Raw genomic sequence first — 20,276 nt, 5'->3', positions numbered from 1 at the left:
TACTAGGTATAGACTTTACTCTGGGACTTTTCTTAATATTTCTATACACTCTAAAGGAAAATTGGTGATACACTAATACAATTACTCCTTTAGAAGGTCTTAGGTACTTAGAAGAACTTTCTACTTAAAAGCTTCACAAGGGAAGCTGTATAATCCCATCTCACCGGACTTCTACTGCTCCAGGCCAACAGGGCAGGAACCCACCTAACCTCCCCCACCTTTGCAGATTATCTCCCTGCAAAACATTCTTGATCCTACCTGCCAACTTCCACTCACCTTGGGGCTCGCTCTCTCCAAGTGCCTGCTCTGTTACAGGTGACTGTCTCCTCAGCCTTACCGTCTTACAAACAATTCAATCCTCATGTCCCAGGCCCATGTTTCTATGCTTTCACTTAAACTTTTTACAATTTACCACCTGATCATACAGTCTCTTAAACATGGATCACGACTAGATCATTAATTCTGCATCTTACGGCTTCTCTTTCTGGCAATGCTCAGTATTCAGTGACTACCTGATGGCTGGTCAATAAAAATAAAATCACCTTTATATAAAGTTGTTTTCTTTACTTTTCAAAAGTATTTAAATTTTTAAACTGAAACATATGTAATGTTCAGTGTTTTTTATTCTTTGAAACTCCATTTCTTTCTATCTACCCTAGAAAGGTTCCTTGGCAAACATCATTTTCTAATTTACCTAATAATGCCCATGGCTGTTATTAAAAATGCCAACTGATTATGCTAATTATTTCTTTGTTTTTCATTTCCTCTTCAACTAAAATTTAACATGCAATGTATACAAATTAAAACTAGGGCTGCAGGTCCTTTTAAAGAAACAAACACCATTAAATATTTTATTTAAAATAAAAACTCTTAAATGAGATCATCAACAAAAAGTATTTAGCAAAGAATCTTATAGCACATTTTTAATGTTACGATGTAAACTTGACCTAAATGTTATTTAGTGATCCACTTCCTTCACTTAACCATGCTTTATGAACAAATGTCTATATCAATAAATTCAAAACACTCTGCTTTTAACAGCAGCCCAGTGCTCCTATCAATGTGTCACATTTATTTATCTCCCTATTTGGGCTGCTTCACAACTCTTAATTATAGCAACAATCTGGTGACCAGTCAAATCTGTCCTCACATTCATAATTAAAGTTTTGGAATAAATTCCCACAAATAAAAATTTCTGAGTCAAAGGGTTTTTTAAACGTTTAAATTTTCAATGTTTAAGGTACTTCCACAGTAAAGCCCATAATGCTTCGTCAGTACACACATGCACATTTATCACACCCTCCCTCCCAACAGTTGGTGTGGCCAATCTTCCCCCAAACTGATAGCAGAAAATAAAATAAAATGCACAGCTTTATTTCAATTTGCATTCCTAGACTACCAGTCAAATTAAACATCAGTTTTTCTATTTAGTGGTCATTAGTATGTGATCTCGTGTGAAGTTCCTATTCAAATATATTCTAACCTATCTTTATGTTGGAACAGCTGCCTTACTCTAGGAAGGAGGTGGCTTTATGAAAAATATTATATTTTCACCATGTTATATTATAGTCTTCTCTAGTTTATGCTTTGTCATTTAAACTGAAAATTTTTATTACAGAGGTATGTTCTATTTTTAAGTTGTCAAATATATCAACTTATTTCCAAGTTATGATTTCTAGATTTGGAGTTTATGCTTGAAATTTCTTCTGTGCATCAGATTTATAAAAAAAAAAAAATAGTCACTTAAATTTTCTCTTGTACCTTTTGTACACTACGGATTCAGAGGATTTGGGGTTTTTGTTTTTAGGGTGCTGGGCATCAAGCCCAGTGCACCGCTCTGCTAGGCAAGCCCTCTGGCACTGAGCTACATTCTATGAGGTAAACACTAAAGAGACATATTCAAAATCCTACGGGATGGTTTCTGAAACTATCTCAAGTTGGGACAATCCACAACACCTAGGAAACCACAGTATTAGATAAACAGAGGAGGCTTTCATTAGTTTCCAGAGAACACTGTCAAAAGACCCATCACAAAAACCAGCTTTATACTGTCACCATTTTAGCAATTAATTCTTATCCCAATCCACAAACCTCTCTTCTGCCCTCCAGGTTTGTTCATCCCACAGTTTACTTCATATCTGTATTCAAATGTTACTTCCTCAAGGGAAGATGGCCTCACCAAGTCCCTATCACCAGCACTCCCCAAAATTGTTCCCTTTGACAGCAGGACTCAGTTGGAAGTGCATATATACAGATGCTCTCTGACTTACCATAGGGTTACAGCCCGACCTATCCATCACACTGAAAACATCGTATGTTGAGCGTGTGTTTAATACACCTAGCCTACCAATCATCACAGCTGTGCAGCCAGTACTACTCAGAGCACTGACTGCTCCTGGTTCTATGGCCTCCTGGGAGCTGCAGTTCATAGGGGCAGTCTAGCATTGAAAGAATATGGCACTAACTACAGTTAGCCCAGAAAAGATCAAAATGCAAAATACTGCTTCTACTGAAATTATATCACTTCCACACAATTCCCCAGTTAAAAAGTTGTAAGTTAAACCATTGTAAGTCAGGGAATATCTGTATTTTTATATTATTTGAACCGTGGCAGGGATGATTATTTCTGATGCTCCTTGGAGGAGCTACCGCCTAAATAGATGCTCAATAAGGGAGGGAACGAGGGAGGATGGCTGGATCATGGTATAGTGTTTGTTCTGTTCATATTTGGTTTTCCTAAGAAATAGGAAGTTTGAATGAAGCCAGACAAAAAGCTAGTATAGTTCTTCTTTGGAAGTAATTAATCTTTTCCTCACAAAACTTTTTGGAAAAGATAAGAGGATCGAAATCATCCTAAAACCTTATTCTTGGAAGATTGAAAGGGGAATCATTTTTCAACCTAAAATGATCTGCTGCATTATTTCACTCTCACATCATGTTACACACGAATGTGTTGGTATCAGCATCTTTTCAGATGCTCTCTCGTTTAAAATTGTACGCAGAACAAATTTAAATAGATTTCTAAGACTGGTTGGTAATGGAGTAAAAATTCAATCTGCAATCTAGAGACCTTTTTATAATCATTATTTTTTTAATGTAGAACTTTAGTGTAAGACAGAGGTTTATAGTCATGAAAGAAACTCAATTTGAATGACAAATCTAGTAAGTGGTAGAACTTGAACCCAGGCCATCTGGACCTAGGCAGCACATACCTGGGGCAACCAGTACTCAGCTGACCACCAGCCCCACCTGTTGACCAGGCCCAGCATTCAGCAAGCCTTACAAAGCATCTCAAAACACTGTCTTCACCAGTTTCTCTCAGACCGCTTCTGTAATTTTGAAAACATTATCTTGTGTTTAACTATTCCATTTATACTATGGCTTAATATTTTGCATAACTGGATAATCTCTTTTTCTCCCACTTACAGATATATCCTCTAAAGAAATTTAGTTACCCAAAGACTTTTTTTTTTTTTTTTCAAACATCCCATAGTACCTAATGTATGAGTTAAAGATTGATTGTTAATAAACTGGAACAAGGAGGTTATGTTCCCAAAAATGAAAAACAAGCTATTTTTAAAGACCTTGCCTGACACTCACCTAGACTCCTCATCCCCACACCCACCCACAGGATCCCAGATCTACTCACAGGGCACGCAAGCACATATGAACATCGCAAATGAGAACACGGTGTTCTCAGGACAGACTGAAGGGCTTTAATCCTGAGGAGGTAGAAGACTTTTCCTACCCCAAGGACAGGGGAGTGTTGCCTGGATGCTTTTCTTTGCAAAACAGGTTTTTCTTGCTAGTTTCTGCCCCAACAGCAGCACCAAGGTAGGACAGGAGAATACAGGGAGAAGAAAAAAGCAGAGTCAGCAGGAAAAGATCTTCTCACTTCCAATGATGAAATTCTCAAGAATCCTGCATTTTTTGATTTGCTGGCACCATGAAACATGAAAGAATAAGAGCATGTAGTGACACAGTCTTCTCTCCCACATCAACAAGACAGGTCTCATTTTAACGTATTTGTAACCCAAGCATAAACTTGGCCATTTAACTTTGAGACGCATAAGATTTTCATTTTTAAAAATCTGCATGACTTCCTAAAGAAAAAACCTGTACAAGCACGTGCTTTCTCCTTCTATGTCAAGTTTCCTCTTTGCTTATACAGAGGTGATTCTACCCGTCTGCTCCCCCAGGGATGGAATTCCTTACACAAGGTTACATGTTCACATACTTGTAGGTCTGACGCTTCCATCCATCTTTACAGTCTCAACTTTGCACAAGACATTCACAGTAACACCAATTAAAACCTGCTGAGAACTACAATTTACTGCACATGAGATTGCATCCATTTTTCAGCTCATTTTGATCATATTCTATGATGCACTTGTCAATATTTAACTCATTAATACTGCAGATTCTGACTTTTAGCATTCTACTTATGTTCTGCTATTTTGTGCATTTTCTAGATAATAAATGTAACATGTGGTCTCCACATTCTGATTAATGAGAATGGACTCCCACAATGATAACTCTGACAATTCCTAACTCTACAAAATCAATTTCAGTATTTTTTCAATCAAAAATATGTAAAGTCATCATGGATGAGAGATGATCTATGGACTGAGGAATGGTCAACAAACACAATCACTCTTGCTCTTTTCCTGAACACAAACATCATATAATCATTTTACGTGCCACAGGTGATGCTTAAGTTAGTGCAAAGTCAGGAATATTAAAATCCTAGTAGAGGAAGAATGAGTAAGCTATGACACAATAAAAAAACCACAAAGAAGCCGTAAGAGGTGCACCTTGACTCGCAGTGACCCAAGTCTACACAGGTGACAAAACTGCATAGAACTATGCACAGAAGCATACAAATATGAGTATATGTAAAACCAGCAAAGTAATGTGTGAATTACTCCAACGTCAACTTTTCTTGAATACTGTACTACAGTCAGTGTAAGATGTTAATACTGAGGGAAACTGGTAAGGAATAGGTAACAGACTTCCCTGTATTTGGGAGGCAGGGGTGGAGCGAATTCCTTTTAAACTTATATTTCGAAACAATTTACCCCTCACCTGTCATTCAGTCTACATTTATTATGCATATATTCTTGCCTAGTGCTGCTCTACGTGCTGAGGCTACTGACACAAAGTGATGTAAGCTTTGATTGTGAGGCAGCCACAGCCCAGCTATCCACCAGGAACATCAGCGCAGGAGGAAAGAGGAGGTGTGCAGGTACTCCACGTGGAGAAGGCACACGTGACCACTGCAGTTGGGTCCTGCATCGCAGTCAAGCTCTGCATTAAAGAAAATGCATTTGCCAATCACCATTTCATTCACAAAATAAATGATTATATGTGACTAGTATAAAACAATCATATTAACCTCGGGTTCACTAAAGTTCACATCATTAAAATCTCAACCCTGGGGAAAAATTTTGCTGAAGTTATTTCTAACATAAAAGAAAAGAAATGTTCAGTAATTTAAAGAGACTGCTTTCACAGGAAAGGGGGTTGTACCTAACTTCGAAAACTCAAATGTTTCTTTTAAATTGCTTTTTGTAATACAACTTTGGAAATGTTGAAATGTTCAAACTAGATTTACAGTTCAGCTTAAAGCATGTATAACTGAGGGGTGAGAACTTTTCAGGAAAAAAAATTATTTATGTTATTCAAGTTTAAACATCTATCTCTAGTGAAAGAACATTAACCTGAAACAGGTAATACTATTTCTTAAAAACATAAATATGGATTCACTTTGCATGGTATGCGCTTTCCCGGGAAGGTTTTATAAAAGCAAGCAATTTCATTTTATATTAATATGATCTTTTATTTAAAAGATACTTTCTCTTTGTTTCTGATTAATTTTCAATCCACAAGATCATGACACTTTGATTTTCAATTTACTGGTCTTCTGCAAAGCAGGTTTAGTCAGAACTTTGGGTTCCCTTATACCTCTAACATTGTATCTGAAAAATGATACACAAAAACCTTAATTCTGCAAAATACTTTTAAAATGACATTATTATGCTCTGAATTCAATAAAGACTTGCAAAACACATTAGTTCCGAAAATGGAGAAAGCAAAGTACTGATAGTAGGTTTCAAACACTTACTACAATTAAGATAAAAATAGAAATTCTGCATACACCTTTGGCCTCAGCTCAGATGATCACTGGACTCTAGATGACAAAGGCAAAGATAGCCACACTGCCTCCACTGAGCTGTCCTAGGGCACACTGGGCTATCCAGTAAGTGGCTCCCTGTTTGCATGCATGAGCTACCATCCAAATATTCAATATAAAAAGTGCATTCCAATAACATATGGCTTGTTCAAACACCAAGCTGATGACTGTCAGAGTGAATGCAGTGTGAACAGAGATTCTAACTGAAGCATTCAACTACAGAGTAACATATAAATGGTAAGTCAGATACATAGGACCCTTGATTCAATTTTCCTTAATAAGCAGTCATTCAAATAGCATGTCTTTCAAAACTGTATTCACCAGGTCAAAAGTCATTTACCACTGAGTTACTAATACACAGGATAAAAAAAAATAGCCACAGACCGTGAGAATAACTCAGCATCACTTCCTTTTTTTTAAATCTATCACATATCAGGAACAGTGCCAAGTGCTAGGGATATATAACAGTTGTTCAAAGCAGACAGGATTCGTGTCATCCTGAAGAACACCTGCAAGGAAGCAAGACAGTGGGTGTGGTCCATGCCACCTATGTAGGGAACACAGGACTATGCAACAAATGGACCCACCAGGACTGCAAAGACTGAGGCCCAGGTGGACGCAGGACCACATATAATCCTGGTCCAGGTCATAGGCCTTCCAGAGGCCCCTGGGAGACACCATGCCCATACTATAGAAAGTGACTTCTATAGTATAAACTCAGTGCCAACCTCACTACACCTACAAATGTAATCCCTTCCACTGTCATACAGCTTAAGATTGACTAAAAGACTCCTAACGATACTTCATTAAATACACTCAATATACTACACAGCACAGCTACTGGCATAAACAGGCATTTTCTCCACAATTGATTTAAAGAGTGTCCCTCTCCTTCAACACATGCCCTATATGCAACGTTAAGTCACACAAACCAGTTTTGCAATTGCAGAGGTCACCAAGATATTTACAGCAATTGTCCCAATCATCTTTGCTTCAGCAGATCTGGTTAGGAGGAAAACGAGCTCTTCTGATGTCTCTTCACCCTCACCAGAGCCTCCTCCACTTAAGTCTGACACCATTTTCAACCCCTCCTCCACCCAGACCTTTTCCATTCTATTAGTCACCAAGTCCCACAAATTCTATCTATTGATAAAGACTCTAAGTGATTTTTCTTTCTCATTTGTGCTGCAATAACAATTGTCCAGAATGGCATGAAATAAGACCTACACCCTAACCTAAAACTACATTTCTAAAATTACTTCCTCCCACCTGTACATCTAAGAATCACACCAGACAACCTGTGCACGGCGCTTCCTCCTCAGCACCTGTGCTACGTCATTCCCACCTTAAATACATGTGGCAGAAAGAAATCCACTTACTTCACAACCTAGCTCTAAACCAACTTCCTCAAAGAAATTTCTTCCTAATCCTTTGCCTTCTCTGAACCGCCACCATATTTTGTACCATTCATGTGTCTTGGAGCAATTACTCGTGAGAATAGTTTTTATGGAAGTGTTAATAGAAGGGAAGACTCACCTTGCCCACCCAGTTCAAAGATGTCCCTTACTTGACTTTTTGTGATTAACTGTGCCTAAGATGAGACACTGTACACAGGATGTGGTTAATAAGTATTCATCCGAAGGCAATTGATAGGGATTTGTTCTCAAATACTAGCACTATGTAAAATAGTTTGATTCATTGTGACAAACATTCTTTTCAGAAACTCCTTATCAAAATCACCAACATCTACAGCTCAACTTAAAGAAAAGAGAAATCCAAAATTAAAGAAAATGGTGATCCAGTTCCCCAGATCACTGATTTTTACACACACACACACACACACACACACACACACACACACACACACCCCAAAGAGGGTTAGAAAAACCTGAAAGCAGGAAAGTTTTTAGAGAACTCTCTTCAGTAGGTATGCCTTGGTCCACAACTTGCTATTGTATATATATGTGCAAACTATTAGATAAACTCCCTTTGCCTTAATTTCATCATCTGCAAAAGGACAATTATAATTGTACCTCTTTCATATAAAACATGTATGGCTGAGTGCTATACAATATGTTTGCTATCAATAAAATCTTCTGCAAGGCTTATGATTTAACCATAACCTAAGCACCAAGAATACGGTTATCTGCTGGCTAAACCCCACCCCCATGCTGGGGTTTGAACCCAGGGACTCCTGTTTGTTAAACAATTGCTCAACCCCCTAACTACACCTGGAGCCCTACTGGCTAATTCTTAATAGAAAGGTCTCAAGTGCCATTAGCATGAGGACTTGATCCTGAAAATGTATCTGACCTGTTAGCATTTCTCCTTCCCAGGCAATACTCCATGTTTTTATTGTCATAATGATATCAAAAGGTCAAAATGTCCCAAAGACTGCTAAAAAGAAGCAAACCCAGACAGTAGCTGCTTTGACTCAGCTATGTTGAGCATTGCTGGAGGTAGGGCTATAAGAATCCTAGTTACAATCTGAATTGACTAAAAGACTTAATGGATTGCTGAGTTTTAACATCAATTAAGTAAGACCTGATAAGTATGTCCAAAAGAGTAATAAAATAATTCAGAAGGTCCTCATAAATATGTAACATTAAATATTTGCAATGTGTCATTCAATCAAACAGATAAGATCTATGCTTCAGAGAACAGGAACTCATAAAGTATTTGAATGAACATGAGGAAAGCATTAACTGAGGCAAAATTAAAACTGAGACAGCAGAATGAATCTCGATGGGCAGGAAGCCATTCTAGTGCCTAGACATCCCAGGAGACAGGAAGGTACGAAGAAACCTAGAAAATAAGAAGCAGAGATGGAAGGAAATAGCAAAGATTCATCAGAACCTTTCACAAGATTATCCAAATTAAAAAAAAAAAAAAAAAGAAAGAAAGAAATGTAAAAAATGATTCCACACATGATAAGGTCTGGCTAACTGCCTGAAAAACCTCTTCACAAGGTTAAACTGAGATTCCCCTCATGAAATATTATTTTTTCATTAAGTCTGTAAACTTGAAAGATTGGATGAAATAAGGGTCTAGCACCGCTCAAGCTTTTCTAATTATTCCACTAATGGCCAGAAGGAAAATAAAATTAAGACCCTCATCCTCTGACAGATTAAATTGTTTCAAACATCAAAAATTAATGCACTCAAATGCTTCAAAAGAACAGAATATGTTTAGTGGTGACTAAATACAGGGATGGGGAAGGAGGACAAGGATAGGATAATTCACAGTAGCTTGATCTCAGATCATTCTGTCTGGGGTAACAGAGCAATGAAACTGAGACAGCTACAAAACTCACTCCAATGTCCCTGCATTAAACAGACCCCAGTGGAAAAAGGGACCTCACTGGTGAGCATGTGCATGGTGTGTGTGTGTGTGTGCGTGTGTGCGCGTGCACACACGCAGGTATGTGCACAAGCACTCTCTCTGCTGTCATTATGGTTTCACTCACTATGAGTAAACTAGAACCATACAGATCTTGATCCTTGACTGTGGCAACCAGTAAAAACTACGAAGTTCCCATCTCTAAAGAGTGCTAATTAATTAGTACAAAGGGACAAAAACTGCATATGATTGAGTTTAAATTCTTCCCTTAAAAAAAAAATTCCTTGAAGAAAGTTTGTTTTTCTCTATTCAATATTTGTGTTTTCAATAAAGATTTAAATTCCAAAAATTGGACAATGGATCTAGTTTTAATAAACTGGCAGGTCTTTGCAGCAATTACTGTGTGGGCTGAAAGAAGAGTAGGAGAGGATTAAACCCATTAAACACTCCTAAAGCAGTCTATTTTTACCTTCAACCTTGCAGAGATTTCTGCATCTTTTCTTATTTCAACTACCAACAACATATGATACTCTAACAAACCATTTTTTATTCCTCTGTTTGCTTGAGAAAACTGCAAAAACAAACAAAAAGAATAATGCGTTCAATCAATAACATCTCCAGTCAGGGTATTAATAAAATCTTTCTTATACCTTGCCCTTACATGAATGACTCCAAGTGCCCAGGAAATGGACCACCTTGCAAACATATCAGAAAGAAAAATATTTCACTCCCACCCTGCAGAGGAATGAATGGGAAACTACCCAGAAATGAGACCCCTATTCCATACTCTGACCACAACCATCCCCACCCTCTGCCTTTACTAGTATTGCCTTCTGAGCTATCTCCTTCTGCATCCACAAAATGGGATAATAAAAATGCCTGCTTTGCAACACTCCAGCAGCAGTGAGCACACCCAGCACTCAGATCTTGGTTTCTAACACCATTCTTCAATGGGAAGAACCAGGGCGCCTTGAAGAAATAACTGCTTCTAGCACTGGGGCGAGAGTTATGCAAATGAGTATGAAGCATCTTGCAATGCCAGAAAGTAGAGAAGTACTTTTTAAACATTATTTTAAAAAACACAAAATAATGGCAATATGTTGTTAGGATACAGAGTTACTGAATTAAAACCCACAGAATAAAATAAATATTCCTGGGTCCATACTGATATACAAAAAAAGAAAAAATTTGAGAGATTAAATAGATAAGGATAAGAGACAAATCTTATTAGCAGGATCCCAATAATTTTTGTATATTTCACACTCAAAGAGATGGAACCTCAATCCCCACTTCTTGAATGTCAAGTCTACACTCTCCTGTCGAGGACTACCATAAGGAAAAGGATGGAAGAGAATATCCATACAGTGGAAAAGACCGAAATCCTGCTTCAGGAGGGTAACAGTGAGAAGTCATTTTGATAGTATGTACCCTAGATTTGATGTAGTGAGCACAGAACTTTACCTCTGTGGTCCTCCTCTCAAATACTTATAACCCAGGCTAATCATGAGAAAAGTATCAAAACTCCAATTGAAAGACATTATACAAATCACCTGACCAATATTCAACACTGTCCAGCTCATCGAACACAAGGGAAGTCTGACAAACTGTCACAGCCAAGAGGAGTCAGAGGTATGACGGAAAGATGCGATATGGAGCTGGGTGGGGTAGTGCACACCTGTGATCCCAGTGACTCTGGAAGCTGAGGCAGGAGAATGGCAAGTTTGAGGATAGCCTGGGCAATTAGGGAGACAGTGTCTCAAAAAAAAGTAATAAATAATAACAGGGATATAGCTCAGTGGCAGAGAGCACCCCTGCATTCAAATCCCAGTACTAGAAAAAAAAAAAAAAATAGATACCATATGATGTGCTAGATAAGATTGTGAAACAGAAAAGGAACTTTAGGTAAAAACTGAAGAAATCATAATAAAGTACGACTGTAATTGACAGATAAAACCTCAATATAAGTTCACTAACTGTAACACATACACCATCCCAAGGTTAAGAAGTCAGTAGTGGAGGGAGACTCAGTAGAGGGCATGTGGGAGATCTCTGTACTATCTTTGCAATTGTTCTGTAAATCTACAACTTTAAAAAAAAAAAAAAATAGAGCGTATTTTTAGAACTGCCTGCCTTACCTTCCATACAAGGTTAAATTTTCACAGGCTACACCACCTGCACTGATTAATAAATAAGTGAATATACTTTTCCATTGTTTTGGAAGAGAAAACAACATATACCATTTCAGTTTGTGGGGCTATCAGGAATTTGTTTTTCCATTAAAAAAAAAAGTCACTGAGTGGGGCTCTTAGGATCACAGGAGACAAAGTCATTTGTAAGAGATTACAAATCAGAAATGAATCATATAAGGCTGTCACTTTCTCTGCTGCGGTTGAGATAGTTTGCTTAGATACACAGTAACCACTTTAACAGGAATGCTTAGTAATTGCTAACAAATGGTCTGTATTCAGAAAAATTGTGATTTTTTTAACCACAAATTTTTTCATCTGATCATCTTATTGATTTCCATAAAGACAAATATTTTGTGATTTCCTCATTACATTATTATATGCATTAATTTTACTTTTTATCTCTTTACTATCATCGATTCTAATAAATTATTCACTTTCAACATTCATTGCTTTCATTGGAAAGAACTGAAAAACACGGGGAAATTATCAAGAAATTAACATATTGGTTTTTACTGTATTTATTCACTGGTACTAGGGATTGATTCCAGGGACACTTAACAACTGGTCTCCCCCCCCCTTTTTTTTTTTTTTTTTTTTTTTTTTGAGACAGAATCTCAAGTTGCTCAGGTCCTCACTAAATTGCTGAAACTAGCCTCAATCCTCCTGCCTCAGCCTTCCAAGTGGCTGGGATTATAGGCATGCACCACTTCTCCTTACTATATATGTATTTTTAAATCACAGCAATATGAAGCCTAATTGTATATAACATAATTGGACATAGATCTATCTTCCCACCTCCTTTTCTAAAACAACTCTCCTCCATTCCAGACAATTTCCGCTCGGTCCAAGTCTGGGTAAGTGTGTCCCTTTAGCCTACACACCAGCGGTGAGCACAGGACACAGCTACCTGATCTGACTGTTCTCCCCTGATCACTCTGACTGGCTCAGGAAGTGGGAGACCAGACCAACTGTGAAGTGATCAGAAGAGTGCTTGCTCTTTCTCTGAAAATATGAGACATCTCACGAAAGAATTTTGAGGCAGGCAGCAGTTACACACTGCTGCTACATTTTGACAGCCTGGCAGGTGGGGGGAAGCAGGCAGAACTAAAAAGTGAACAGAGAAAAGGTGTACTAAGGATACTACTTAAGTACTACATGCAGCAGTACTTAACCAGTTTGCCCTCATTGACTTTCCAGTTCTACTAAACAATAAACTATAAATCCTTTTTGAACTAAGCTAGTTTGACCTGGCTATCAATTAGGATTAGGATTAGTTGCAAGGACCAGCAAACTATTTTTCACAAAGTACAGTGGCAAAGGCATAACTGAGGTTCCTTGCTGTCAGTCAGGGTAAAAGGTGAGGTAGTGAAGGGTTGGTGTGGAAACTGCATTTGAAATCATACAGAATCACACATATTCCAGCTCACAGCTCCACCAGCCCTACAGTTGTACACCATCCTCATGGTGCCATATGGCAGCTGGACCTCCAGTCATCTCATTCACATTCCACACAACAGAACTGAATGAAGAAAGGATGAGACATGGGCCAAGGGGAGCCCACCCGGTAACTTTAAAGGTAGATTCTTAGAAGTGGCTACACTCCAGAGTCATTTACACCACACTGACTAGAACTTATCCATACCTAGAGGCCAGAAAATGTCATCTTTATTCTGGGCATCCATGCACACAAATAGAAGTCCTATTTTCAAGAAAAGGAAGGAAGGAAAGAACAAGATACTGAGGTATAATCAGTACATAGCTGAGTTTCTAATACAACTAATATAAATCATATGCTACATAATATTATTTAAATGGGTCTTTTTTTAATGTGAGAACTTTAAGTCATTGAATCATTCTAGTATTTATGTCTGGGGGACCCCACATAGCCAATGACACATACTTCGAAGCCAGCAATATTATCCACAGGCCACCTGGAGCTTCCAGGAGGCTGCACTGGGGCCCAACGAGAGGCTGCAGACTTTATTAATGCATTGAAAGAATAAAACGAGGATGTCATTAGAAAAAGGATGATGCCTAGAACAGCAGCAAAATGTTCACAGAAATTAAAAAATGATGAGAGGGAAAAAATAACAATAAGTAAAAGGATGGGAAGACAATGATGACATATGCTTTCAAAAAGTAAAACCGAAGACAGAAAATAAGAGCAAAATAATAAAGAAAATTGAAATCACAGCCCAGGATATCCAACCATTGAATGTGGAAGTCAGAAGAGAAGAAAGCATTAGGCAAAGAGCACTCCCCTGATGCCAGTCTCTCATCCTCAGAATTCAGATCAGATGAGGAAGTTTTACAATTGGTCTTTCTGGAGGAGACAGCAGCCCAAACCTCACATGTGCCTTTACCACCCCTTACCATCTTACTGCAAGACTGAAATCAATGTGGGTAACAAGAGATTTCCATATTTCAGAAACTTCCCCTAAAAGTAAAGATTTAAGTTTACCAAATGATTAAGACCACTGAGTATCCGGCAAACCTTCAGACCACACAAAGGCACATCACTGAGAAATTCAGATCTATAAGATTTTAGACAGAGAAAGAAGTGGGGTGGGGGGGGGGTAAGAAAAGTATCAGTAATCAAAATGGCATCCCAACGGAAGCTAGAGTGGAGGAATGATTCAAAATCTCAAAGAAAAATTTCTTCCAACCCGGAATTAAAGACCCAGCTACACTACAACCAAGAGTAAAGATATTTTACACATGTGAATTACAATAATTTACCTCTCCCCAAACCTCTCCCCTCAGGAAGGAGGACCTGGTTAGCAAATAAGGAAGTAAAGGAAGGATAAACCACAAGATGAGACAGAGGACAGGAGAAAGAGGAAAGGACGCTTAGGAGGCCCCAGGATAAGAGCCGTACTCAAGGTACAGCAGACCTGGTGACCCAAGGAGATGGACGTGACGCAATACCTCCTTCGGCTCAATGCACCCAGGGGAGAGTCAACAAGGCTGGGTTTGAAGCTGTGATCAGACACTGAAAACTAAAACCGGGGCAAAGCTTCCTGACATGGGTCTTGGCAATGATTTGGGGGGATACAAGCCCCAAAGCATAAGCAACAAAAGGAAAAACAGACAAATGTGATGATATCAAACTCAAGATTCTGTACAGCTAACATTCTACAGAGTGAAGGGACAACCTACACAATGAGACAAAGTATTCATCGTATTTGGATATGTTACATCCAAAATATAGTCATGGGGGCTGAAGGTAGTTGAGGTATCCACCAGGAGAGGCATTTGAGGTATCCACTGAAGAGGTACACTAGATCGATAATATGAAATAGCACAGAGGAGGGCTACCAAGAGCAACAGAGATGCAACTTAAAAACCGTCCTGTGCAAGTCCTAAGAAAGAGTCTAATCGCATAGAGCCACTTATGGAAATTAGCAACACACTTAGAAACACCAGCACCAGCCCTGCAAGAACCTGCGCATTCAGGGATAAACTGCAGGCGCACAAGGAAGTGTGGCTGGGTGGTGGCCAAGGGCAGCAGTGACCAAAGGAAGAAGGCTGGGGGTGGGGAATGAAGAATGTGAAATGAATGAAATGGAAGAGGTAACTCCTGGTACCAAAAAGGCTGCTCAGCCTCCTGAGGAGGAGAAGGAAGAAGAGGAAAGACTCATCCATTCACACCAAAGCAACAAAACCCACTCACCACCAGACCCCACCCAAACCCCTCAAGATTAAGACAGTCAGACTGGAGATCAAGAAAAAGAAATAGTACTAAGCAAAAAGAAAGAGATTTAAAAATTAGAAGAACTCTAAATCTGGCTCTGAAACCTGCAAGTTTTGTGACAAATTATTTTCTTTCTTTGCCTCAGTTTCCATATATAAAAATATGTACATAAACACACATACAAAAAGAAACAGGAACTTGTTAGAATAATTGTGACTAAACTATAAAACATTTTACAAATACTAGATTTTTTTAAGCCCTGAAAGCAGAAAACAGCCTAAATTAAAAATGCCCCTTATTCAACACACAAATGTACACAATGCATGTCTCTCTACGATAATTAGGTCACAGATGGGAATTCTCATGATTTTCCCACCTGCTACCAACGAGATAATTCTGAAAATTACATTTTTTAATCAACTGTTTTAAGGGGATTTTTGTTTTGTGTTTTGTTTTTGGTAAATTTCAACTAGTCTCCTTCTTGGGAAGACTATATTGAAAACAAATTTGGGGGCACTTCAACAGAAAGGAAATAACAATGAGCCCTTTGTCAAAGCTGAGCATCAAGTTAACAGCCAGGGAAACAATTTAGCCCAACTTCACACTCCCCTTACCCTGATCATACCACACAGGATCCAAAGGGAGAATTCTTCCCTTGAAGCAAGTTTCCATTCTAGTTTCCTAATTTTAAAGTCAACACACCAGGACAGCAACACTTGGCACACCACAACCAAGAACAAAGAGGCAAGCAAATCAGAGGTCACCACCCCTGATAAGATTGCCCATCCCAGTGGCTATCCTTCTCTCCCATTAGCACAGCTGAGACAAAAAGTCCAAGGATAACGGGTCCCTTTACCACTGCACACAATCTGCTCACCTTTGCCCCATAAACTTCCACAATACCCCACAAACTGACTGCTAGGCCTTTTCTCATTGACTCTACCAATCAACAGCCCTGCTTTCCCTCTAAAACCTAGGGAGTCTTTTTGGCTGCCTCAAGTTCTATGTCTGCCATAGCCATACCAGAATTCACCAAGAGTACATGCACATTAAAATATACCAAACTAGGAGCAAGCCACTGTGTCAGTCAGGAAACACTGGCATCTAGATTTTATTTTAAAGTTGGCTATATAAATAAATTGTAAGTAGCATCTTTAGACTCTTACTATAATACACTAAAATACCTAAAATAATTGAGGATAAATTATGTTCAGTGTATATAAGCTCACTCTATTGACTGTGATATTTACAGGAAAGGAAACTGAAGGAAAAACTTCACTTGTCATTCATGGTGAAAAACTGACTATATTCTAAACACCCTATTGATATTTAATACACCTTCCTTGTAATACACTGATATATCTGTTTTCCAGTACACTACAGAAATCACAATGGGAAGACATGCCATCTGTTTTCTTTGTCTTTCCTACTATGACCACTAGCACTGATAATAATGACCACCACCATGCGGGTTATAACGTGACAGATACTGTCTCACATCTTTTCCATGGATTTAGTAATTTAATGATCTTACAACCCTATGAGAGAGGGCTGACATCTTTATTTCACAGAAGAGAAAAGTAAGGCATAGAGAAGTTAAAAGACCACCCAGGTCATCAGAGAAGGCAGCCTGGAGCAGGTTGCCAATCCCAGGAGGCAGAACTGGAGCTTTTAGCTACTAGAGACAGTGCCCTCCACTGGCTTCCAAAATAGCCACCTCTGTAAAAGGTGGAGGCCACAAGTCTGAAATGCTGGACTTGACAAAACCAGATGTTTAATAACTAGAAAACAATTGCTTGCAAGCTTGAATTAGCCCATCAGTCTCTTGGGACTAGAAAATGTTTTTAAAGTATTGTTCAAAGTGATATCAGTACATAAGTAAGGGGATATGATAGAGGAAAAGCAGAAATTTTTCTGGTATATCTGCATTTGAGTCACAATAAGGAAACCTAAAGACACATATTTATTTTAAAAACTGAAGCTAAATTCACTTGGGGTGAACTAAAGGGTGCAAAATATTATGATGCACATTTGAAGTCTCATTTACTAGTTATAATCATTTGCATCATTTTTTAAAACAAAATCCCAACCCCAGTAACTTTTCCATGTATTTCATCATATAAAATATGCTTAGGGTATTTTTACATTTGAAACTGCTCCAGATTATCTTTAACAGGTATCTCACACTATTCACAGGACAACTCTTAGAACAAAGAAGAAAACAAAATATAAGTCTACTCAGCTCCCAAGACTGATAACCAACAGGCTAGTCACAGAGAAGGCAAAGCTTCTGACTTCAAGGTGATCATTTACACTTTCAGACACTTTGGCCAAAAACCAATTCACACATGATGTAGAATATCAAGAAACCATTGCAAACACTGAGGTCAGAAGCTGTATTTTTTCATCAGCATCAAAAGTCCCTCAGTCAACTCACCTAGGACCTCATCACTTCCCTTGGGACACCAAGGGAATGTGTAGTGGGACCCCTGGAACTGCAAGAAGGAGCTGGCCAGGAAGGGTAGTTTGTTTCATAATAAAAGAAAAAAAAGGAACTTTAGGACCAACAAGTTCAAATGTCCCATTGTATAAATAAGAAAACAAGTAGAAACTCTCACAGCAGCACATAACTTCAAAGACTAGAACTCAGATATCCACTTCCTCTGTTGCTCCAATTTTTTGATGTTCTTAATACAGAAGGGAACCTGAACATTTGGTAGCTACATTAAAATTGGTGGCCTTCTTCCACTGGACAGAATATTTTCCATTTTTGATAGGATTGCTCCTATTTCATGTTTTAGAATAAAAACAACAAAAAAAATATGATCTTAGCTTCAAAATGAACCATGAACCTAAATGTCTTCAATGCTGATCTATCATTCCAAATTTGCAAAGATTTAACACTGAGGAAACACGTTTCATTATGTTACACTTTGCACTGACACATATTTATTCCAAAATTTCACAGCAGAACATTACACATCACATTTCTATGAATAATACGGGAAATACTTGTAATAATTAACACCTTAAGGGTAGGAAAATTAAAACAGAGAAGTTAAATATTGTATTCGAGGCGACCTAGCAGGACATATATGCAAAACTGAATAAAAATTCTCAGGTCCCAGGATAACAGATATTGACAGCATGACTAAAAAATTTCTTTTAATCTATCAGGAAAATCACATTAAGAAAAAACTACCAAAAGAAAGCAAACTTAAAATCTGTTTGGTGTGGCACTAGGGATGGAACTGAGGACCTAATGCATTGTAGGCAAGTGTTCTACCAATGAGTTATATATCTTTAGACCTTTCTATTTTGAAATAGGTCTAAGTTGCCTAAGTTGGCCTCAAACTTGAGATCCTGCTGCCTTACCTTCCAGAGTAGCTGCGATTAGAGACTCAAACTACCCTGCCCACTAATTTTAAGTTTGTTTTGTTGATGTTTTTCTTCTTTTTTTTCTTTTTTTTTTGTGGCGGGGATGGGCGGGTATCTGGGGTTTGAACCCAATGGCACTTTAACACTGCACTACATCATCAGCCCTCCTTATTTTTCATTTTGAAATAAGTCTCTTTCTAAATTGCCCAGGCTGGCCTTGAACTTGCAATCCATCTGCCTCAGCCTCCTGAGTTGCTGCAATTATAGACACACTTTTCACCATGCCAGGCTTAACTTCCAATTTTAATAAGTCAAAGTCTAACCTTTATATTCTCACTGGAATGCCTGATAGTTTTAATTTGAAGTATGTTGGAAACTTAGGTTTTGATTTCTCAAATCCACTTACTTCATTCACTTAGATGCTCAAAATAAAAAGGAAATTCCTAACTGCAAAGCAATTTCTTAGAAGAAAAAAAAAATGATGGGCTACCTTAAGAAATAAATACAAGACATTTAGATACTTTGTCATCAAAGCATCTGAGGATAACTGTAAATTGCATTTTCTTGGTTCTTTACAAGATGTCACAGAAAACACGGCCTTCCCCCACAGGTCTGGTCTTTGCATCAACGTGCACATACGATGTGCATGACCATCCATACAGAGTATGGAAAACTATAAGCACAATCAACACCCTTAAACCTACTTTCCAGTGTTTTTCCAGTGCCCTTCTGCCTCTGGGCTGGTCTTAGCTTCTGTACAGCCAGAATTCACACTGGCTTAGGCCAGAAAAAGTGAAGATGTGTCAAGGAGGTTTTGTTTTGTTTTTTTTTCATGCACATAGGAGGGGACAAATAAGCAACAGGGACAGTGGGGAAGGGAGAATAGAATATCAATTTATCTTGAACTCTTGAATTGCGCCAGGTACCACATGACCAGTAGAAATGGCTCTAAAGCATCTAAACTGAGGAGGTAAGGCCTGGGAAAGTGTTAGAGTAAACGTGCACCACAACATGGAAAGCCAGCCAGCAGTGGCATGCACTGGAGGGCAACAAAGGCTCAGTAAGCAGGGACAAGAGGCACTGAGCAGGAGCAGTGCCAACCCCCTGCAAGGGTATCCTCAACCGGGCACAGGAAAGGATGGGCAGTCTGAGCTCTCCATGCAGCTGCCTGCAGGCACCTACTGGAGGAAGAAAGGATGGGCAGAGGCGGCATTTCCAAGGGCAGACAATTTCAATAGGATTTAGGATTAGGAAAAGCTTCAGGAAGGGCCAGGGGTGGGGGGAAGAACCCACACAATGATTTAAAGGACCATGTTGAATATCAATACAAGCCCATCAGTCCTGCAATATACACGTCACCCAAATTCCACTGGCTGCCCTTCTTTCTAAAGCATCTGGTAGGGGATTTGCTCCTGTGTGGTTTCTCGGTACTTTTCTGAAGGCTAGTTTTTGTTGCCGGCTTGTCTTTCTACCTACAGTGAAG

The 20,276-nt window shown here is 38.7% G+C and overlaps 1 protein-coding gene across 8 annotated transcripts in view; it reads right to left on the bottom strand.

The window, feature by feature from the left end:
- The window catches only part of KLF12 (KLF transcription factor 12), a 437,715-nt gene that overhangs the window by 339,404 nt on the left and 78,035 nt on the right, over positions 1-20,276 (bottom strand). The window lies entirely within an intron of this gene.

Source organism: Sciurus vulgaris, assembly GCF_902686455.1.
Source record: "Sciurus vulgaris genome assembly, chromosome: 4".
Classification (NCBI taxonomy): Eukaryota; Metazoa; Chordata; class Mammalia; order Rodentia; family Sciuridae; genus Sciurus; species Sciurus vulgaris.
Note: the sequence above shows the minus strand (reverse complement) of the source record. Positions and strands in the feature narration are given on the sequence as shown.